We start from the raw sequence: 8,239 nt of genomic DNA on the forward strand, positions 1-8,239 counted from the left end.
AGAGAAGGACAGATTTGCGTGGGACGAAAGCGAGAGTGGCCTTTGAAGCACTGAAGCTGAGTTCCCTGCGAGGTGCCATGATGGGCTGCACAGAATGCAGGACGGATGCGAGGAATGAACTTGTCAACTTGGAGTCACTGGAAACAAAGAAACAATCAGACTGGGCTTAGGAACTTGTATCTGCACTTGACAAGGAGAAAACGGATGGGCGTGGGTGTTAGTTTGTTCCCTCTGTTTCTTCTTCTTGGGATACTAATGAATAAATGAGGTCATGAAGAAAGACGATAGATTAAGTTTATTAAGAATTTATGAGTTAAACAATTAGTACCAAAACAAAAAACAAAAAACAGTGGTAAACTAATTGGAAGTGTTGGATGTTAGGCTATAGAAAGATGAAAACATTACTGCTCCAGCCTCACTGGAAACAGACCTTCTGAACCCAGAATTTGGCATAAGAATCATTATCGGTTATCCATTATCGAAGGAAAGAGGAGACAGAGATTTATTGGAAGTACCAGGAAGACATTATGTACAAAGAAGACACTGTTATTTATAATGGAGTGTAGTGTTATACATCCAGAAGCTATGATCACAGTGAATTTCATTATCTTTTTAATTGCTATCATTTCTTTACCTTCTTGAGAGCTCTACGAATTTTCTCATATATAAGAAATGTTCATTAAGTGAATAGCTATGCCTTATACATCATTTTTAAAGTAAGAGCTAAAGTAAAGTAAAACAGAAAAAAACACATCGCTTGACTTGCCCGAAGTTGCAGGACAGGTTAAGGCATGTGCCTGATAACACAGAAATCTTGGTTTCTGTCAGATGCTACTCTGATGTCCTAGGGGCAGGCATTGTTTGGTTCAGGTTACTAAAAGCAACCTGAAAGTTGAATGCTTCATATACATTTACTTCCAGTGAGACTACGTTCTTCAGTATTTGTTGCCCCAAATTTTCTTTTGAGTTGAATGAAACTTTAAAAAAATCTCAGTATTATTCACATTGATGTATACTGTATACAGAATAAGGGTAATCTGTCTACTGAGACTTACGTGATGGCAAAGAACCCTCCCTATTCCCTAACTTTATGCTTCTAAGCTCTTTAGTTCTTTTGAGAAAATGACTTATAAACTTATCAAACTGTCTTTGATTCCTAACAATTTCTTATTTCATACCTAACCCCATCATACAATAACTGAAAAGCATTAGAAACATGAATATGTACGAGGCAAGGTCAGAATATAAGAGGCATAGTCAGCCTCAGAAAACCTTTACATTCACCTTTGCAAGCACCTGTTGAGTGTCCATGATGGGAGAGGCATATACTGGATATACTTGGTGATTCCAAAAAACGAGTAAGACACAGCCTCCCACTTCAAGAATCGAGTGGTCTAACACATTAGCGACTCATCTTGGTACGACCTCACCCGAACACAAAGATGACAGGAGGTATGGGAGAAGAACAGACTGTACACACGTAACTTCACGTGATCATCTTAAGAAGGCTGTGAATGAGACGCAAGTTCTTAGACTGGTGGGGAGTGGAGCTGGGCTATCATGCATATTACTTATTGTCTTGCGCTTGGTTATGTTACTTACTGAGAATGTCGTAAACGGTTAGTCCAAGGAAAAACAAAGATCTACAACCATACTCAAAGAAAAGATCTTCGTCTACAGTGCAAGATTTGTGGGTAAAATACATACACACACAGTATGTTTCAATACTTTTGTTAACTTCTTGCTTTATGTGACTTTCAAAAATTAATGCTGACACCAACAGAGGCATCTGTGGGGTCAGGCAGTATATAAATTTTGACAACCAGTTCAGCAGAGACCTCTGATTCCTCCATCTTTCATGGCAAACAGACGGCCATCCAAAGCCCTCAGAGAATGCCACTAGAAGGTTAGAATTTTCTCAAAACCTGCACTTGCCCTCATGTCCCACATTTCTTTTAATAATTTGCAGATTCCTCTTTTAAAAACCTTTAAAGGATTATTCTTGTAATGACCTATAATGAAAAAAGAATAAAAAAAGAATATACATGTATAACTAAAATACTATACTGCACACCAGAAATTAACAGAACATTATAAACTAATCATAATTCAATAAAAAATTAAATATTAAATAAAACCTTTAAAGGATTATTCTGAAATAATTCTCCCTTCATTTATTGTCTCTATTTGCTCCTTTATACCTTATTTATTAATTTATCATTAGTATCTGGGTCAATGTTTGCTGTCCATTATTTTTTTAAGTCTTCCTCTACCCCTATCCCTTCTAAATCCATCCCCAAAGAAAGACTCAGCTCCATAATGTTCTGTTTGTGAAAACAAGCTGATTTCTGCAGTGTTACACATGGCAATGCAAGGAGTCTAACTTCAAGATGGACTTGAACAGCAAAAGCTGGAAAGGCATTAAAACAAAATAAAATACACCCTTGTTTCAAGAAAGAGGATCTAAAAGGCATGTGAAAGAAATGCTGAACTACAGATTATGATTTGGCATTGAATGACATCTGAAAAGAAACTAGACTGACTTCTAAATGAAGTCTTAGAAATTTTTTAAACAGGAGTAGAGACACCAGCCATGAAAGTGCTGAGGTGACATGAACTATATGGAAATTTACCTCCTGGTCTGAGTATGAACTCCTCTGGAAGGGAATCCTGCCCCAGGGAACCTTGATACACTGCATATGTCTCTCTGGCCGGGGAAAGGTTCAGGTGTTCAGGTTATTAGGACAGAAATATTTTTCTTATAGAAAAATGTGAAATTGGCTATGAGCTTGCTTGGAGGAGAAATATTCATGGAACTTTTTTTTTGCTTATTTTGTGGGTAGAAAAACATAATTTCACTTACTTTTGAGACTTGTCAACTCCCTGGCATGAATTTACAAATACCGCCTCTACTTTTACAGAGAGATGAAAAAGACACTGAGAAGGCAAACATTTCAAGGATATGGCAGAAACAGAACCAAAGGATCTCTGTTCATCCTTCTCCTACCTTATTATTTATATCTATCCATCCCAGCCCACAAGGAGCGATGTAGTTAATATATCACTGAACTGTACTGGAAAAGAGTGAAAAAAAAGAGTGAGCTTTTTGCTGTCACTTCAAGTTGTGTGAGGGGACAACTCTGTCTGGAAAAGGAATGTGCGACTTTGTTCCTGGAACTCCAAAATTTCAAGCATGAGGTAAGACAGGATGACAGTCTTGGGCTTACAAAGCAAAGTTTTGGCTTTATGTACATCATGCCCACTGATCTTATTTTATTCTTGAAATTACTTTACTCCAGTGATCAGTTCAACCTACCACGGTTCAACAGCACCTGGTAAGTGGAAACGTGATCGTGAGTATGGGGGCTGCAAAACTGGAGGAAATGAAAGTTCTCCTCTTTCAGCCTCCCACCCAGAGTCCTGAGCTACACCTGAAAGATGACCTTGTATGACACTACATTTGTGCATCTACACATAAATTTGTCCCGAGCTCAGGTTTCTGCCTTGTGTCTCTGCACCAAAAGAACACGGGAGTGGAGTGAAACAGCCCCTTGTCACATGGGGCACTTGAATAGGTACCATTAGCTTTCTTTTTGTTTTCTTTTTAAAGATTTTTTTAAATTGAAGTATAGTTGATTTAAAATGTGTTAATTTCTGGTATACAGCAAAGTGATTCAGAGATATATATATATACTTAGATAGTATTTTCTTTTCCATTATAGTTTATTATAGGATATTGAATATAGTTCCCTGCGCTACACAGTATAAACTTGTTATTTATCTATTTTACATATAGTAGTTAGTATCTGCAAATCTCAAACTCCGAATTTATCCCTCCCAAACTTTCCTCTTTAGTAACCATGAGTTTGTTTTCTATGTTTGTGAGTCTGTTTCCATTTTGTAAATAGTTATTTGTATCATTTTTTAGATTCCACATATAAATGATGTATGACATTTGTCTTTCTCTGTCTGACTGACCTCACTTAGTGTAATAATCTCTATGTCCATCCATGTTGCTGCAAATGGCATTATTTCATTCTTTTTTATGAGTGTGTAGTATTCCTCTGTGTGTGTGTGTGTGTGTGTGTGTGTGTGTGTGTGTACCACATCTTCTTTATCCAGTCATCTGTCAATGAACATTTGGGTTGCTTCCATGTCTTGGCTGTTGTAAATAGTGCAGCTATGAACATTGAGGTACGTGTAACTTTGAATTAGAATTTCCTCTGGATATACGCCCAGGAGTGGGAGTGCTGGATCATATGGCAACTTTATTTTTAGTTTTTTAAGGAGCCACCATACTGTTCTCCATAGTGGCTGCATCAATTTACATTTTTACCAACAGTGTAGGAGGGTTCCCTTTTCTCCACACTCTCTCCAGCATTTATTTTTCGCAGACTTTTTGATGATGGCCATTCTGATGGCTGTGAGGTGATACCTCATTGTAGTTTTGATTTGCATTTCTCTAACAATTAGCAATGTTGAGCATCTTTTCATGTACTTATTGGCCACCAGTATGTCTTCTTTGGAAAAATGTCTATTTAGTTCTTCTGCCCATTTTTTATTGGGTTGTTTGGTTTTTCCTTTGTTATTGAGTTGTATGAACTATTTGCATATTTTGGAAATTAAGCCCTTGTCAGTTGCATCATTTTCAAATATTTTCTCCCAGTCTGTAGACTGTCTTTTCATTTTGTTGATGGTTTCCTTTGTTGTGCAAAAGCTTAGAAGTTTGATTAGGTCCCATTTGCTTATTTTTGTTTTTATTTCTGTTTCCTTGGAAGACAGCATGAGCTTTCTAGACCTTTAAGGAAAATTCTTTTGGGTTTTTCAAATTTGATCTCTTACACATCTGTGATTTGGGGTGGATCCTTATTTCTTCACCTTCAATTTTTCATTACCCATAAATACACACACACACACACACACACACACACACACAGAGAAATAAATCATATGACTTTCTTTCTTGACTTTCCGTGATTACCTCTGCCTCTATAATTCTTCATGGAAGCTGGACAGAGGGTAGTGAAAATCCTACATCCTGTTCCAGATTGCAGTGTGTTGTCTTAGGAAGCAATGTCCAGGGAGGGACCACATCAATTATAAATATGTGCCTTCATCTTCAAGTAGACATAGGCATATATAAAATAGAATCCCATTCATGGCTAGGAAACACCCTCTAGACAAATTTAACTCCAACTGTACCCTCATATTTCATTTACTTTTCAATGAAAAATGAAAAATAGGCTTAGGAATAAGCAACATAATTAAGTGTCAGTTAATTCCATTCATTCATTCTCCAGTTTACACTTTGGCACTTTTTTCCTGTGCCCACAGTATCAGTCTATTAACAGATGTGTTAACACAAACTTTAGTTTTTCAACTTCTAAATCTTAAAAAACAGAACTGAAGATTTTGTATGCATAATTTACAGAGAAGTCCTGTACCAAAATAGCTTTCCTCTAACTTTATATATTCAGCAAAGCCTTGGGAGAGAAAATGAATGAAGCAGCCTTCTTTGTGATTTAGAAGGATCCATACTCCCAAAGCCAAACTGTGTCCTGGATTTTATCTTTTAATGTTACAAGGAGAAAATCAACTGCTGAAGATTTTTGTGAAATAAATAACGTTTTAGTTCTATGTAACTGCACTGTTAATGTGTGCAAATAAATGTGGAAAATGAAAAATATTTCATTGATGAAGTGAAATGAAAAATTATTGTAATAATGTTGAATAAAGACTTCAATGCATATTTGAGCACAATCCCTAAGAGCAGGTGAAGGTATATTTAATGAATTGGATAGATTAAAACCCAGATTTTACAGTCTGAAATTTTCTCTATGGGGGGGAGGGGTAATTAGGTTTTGTTTTGTTTTTTTAATGGAGGTACTGGGGATTGAGCCCAGGACCTCGTGTGTGCTAAGCACAGACTCTACTGCCGAGCTGCACCTTTCCCCATTGGAGTTTTCCTTACCTACTTCTTTTTTGAGGTAAAATCATTCTCCGCTTTGTCAAAACGTTGTCATTTTTTTCTGCATGACTCAGCCATGAGTTGTCTTGCTGCCATCTTTTCCTTCTCCCTTATTATGAAGGGCGGGGACAAAGAATTGTTGCTGTTGCTTTTAAGCACAATTTGTTTGGCTGGCAATAGTAATCAATAAAATATAGTAGCACCACCATAATCATTTCTTAGTATCCATCTCCCTGATTAAAGCTCCTAGAATTAATGCTTCTCATAAATGCTTAATAAATTCTAATTAAACAAGCAATTTTGATAGTTAAGTTGTACATAGCCCTTGGTTTCTCCTCTGCCTAAGAGAAGTGTAGTAGCTGCAAAATGCAGAAATCCATTTAAGTTACTTGAAGAAATTAGGATTAATTAGGGTCTCTTGAAGTCCAAAGTCTGGGGATAAATCAGGTCTCAGGAATGAACTGTCCCAAGGAATGATCTGTACTCTGTTTTTGTTTGTTTGTTTGTTTGTTTTTTTGCTTTCCTTCACCTCTGCTTCGTTTTGTGAGGCAAAGCATTGCTGTTCTCTCCCAGGCAGGCTTGCTTTACTCTGGGCACCATGATAAAACCCAGTGAAACATGACCATTTGTAGCCTGAGGCTATGTGTCTTCCATCCAAGAAGCTGACCAGACGGAACCTGAGACCTCCTAGTTCAGACTACAGATTTGAAGAAGAACATAGCTTCTGGCTAACCCATCTGGATCGGGTGGCTTATCCAAGATGATCCACTTTTGTTGGGTGAGGGTGAGTGGTGTTGCTGTCCAGCTGTGTAAGCCTGGATGCTCCCACTGGACCCGTGAGACTGAGGAGCAAAGAGATGAAAAGTAAGAGGCAGATTCCCAGGAAAGTGTGAAGACAGCTAAACAGCTTCTCCAACAGCATCTCCTGCGAGAGTTCAGACCAGAGCCTTCTAAGGGTTCTTTTTTTTTCCTTTTCTTTTCTTTTCTTTAAATTCTAAAATCTTACAATTCCTTTATGATAGTATATATTTCTTTTATTTTTTTATACTTGACTACAAGTGGCTAATATGGGCACCCTTACCTTGTTCCCGCCTTTAGGGGGAACGTTTTCAGACTTTCATCATTAAGTATTATATCAGTTACAGGGTTTCATGAATGCCCTATATTAGGTAGAAGAAGGCTCTGCCTACCTAGATTGTGAAGAATTGTATCATGAAAGGATGTTGGATCTTGTCAAATGTTTTTTCTGCCTCTATGGAGATAATCATATGGTCATTTCCCTTAATTCTGTTAATAATGATGTGTTACTTTGACTGATCTTCACATGTTTGAACCACTCTGCCTTTCTGGGATAGATTCCACTTGGTAATGAGATAAATTCTTTTAAAATGGTATTGAATTCACTTGGCTAATATTTTGTTGATTTTTGATATTCATGAGGCATTTTAGTCCATGGTTTTCCTGTGATGTTTTTGTCTGGCTTTGGTATCAGAGTTAATGCTGGCCTCATGAACGGAGTTATGCAGTATTCCTTCCTCTTCTATTTCTTAGAAGAGTTTGAGAAAGATTGGTGTTAATTCTTTAAATGTTCAGTAGAATTCTGAACTCTGGTCCTAGGCTTTTCTTTGTTGAGAGGTTTTTGATTATTGATTCAGTCTCTTTACTTGCTGTGGGACTTCTCAGATTTTTCTATCTTTCCTTGAATCCCTTTTGGTAGTTTGTGTATTCCCAGGAATTTGTCCCTTTCATTTAGGTTGTCTAATTTGTTGGTGTTCAGTAGTTCATAGGATTCTCTTATAATCCTTTCTCTTTCTGTAAGTTTAGTAATAATGTCCTCTCTTTAATTCCTGAGATTAATAATTTGTATCTTCTCTCTTTTCCCTTAGTCTATAGCTAAAAGTTGACCGGTTTTGTTGATTTTTTTTTTTCCAAAGAGCCAAATTTAGGGTTTGGTGATTTTATCTATTGTTTTTCCATTTCCATCTTCTCTGCTCTAACCCTCATCATTTCCTTCCTTCTGACTCTGGGTTTAACTTGTTCTTATTTTTATCTCCTTAAGATAAATTTAAGTCACTGATTCTAGCTGTTTCTTCTTTTTTAATGTAAACTATGAATTTCCCTTTGAGCACTGCTTTCACTGAATCCCATAAGTGTTGGTCAATCCATGTTAGATGTTCTTGATGATAAGCTGTTTGAGTTCTTCATGCCTTTCTATCTGGGGCTTTTGGGTACACGACTCTTGTGGCTCTCTCAAACAAGTCATAAAAAAAT

This window comes from Camelus ferus, chromosome 27 (genome assembly GCF_009834535.1).
Source record: "Camelus ferus isolate YT-003-E chromosome 27, BCGSAC_Cfer_1.0, whole genome shotgun sequence".
Taxonomy (NCBI): domain Eukaryota; kingdom Metazoa; phylum Chordata; class Mammalia; order Artiodactyla; family Camelidae; genus Camelus; species Camelus ferus.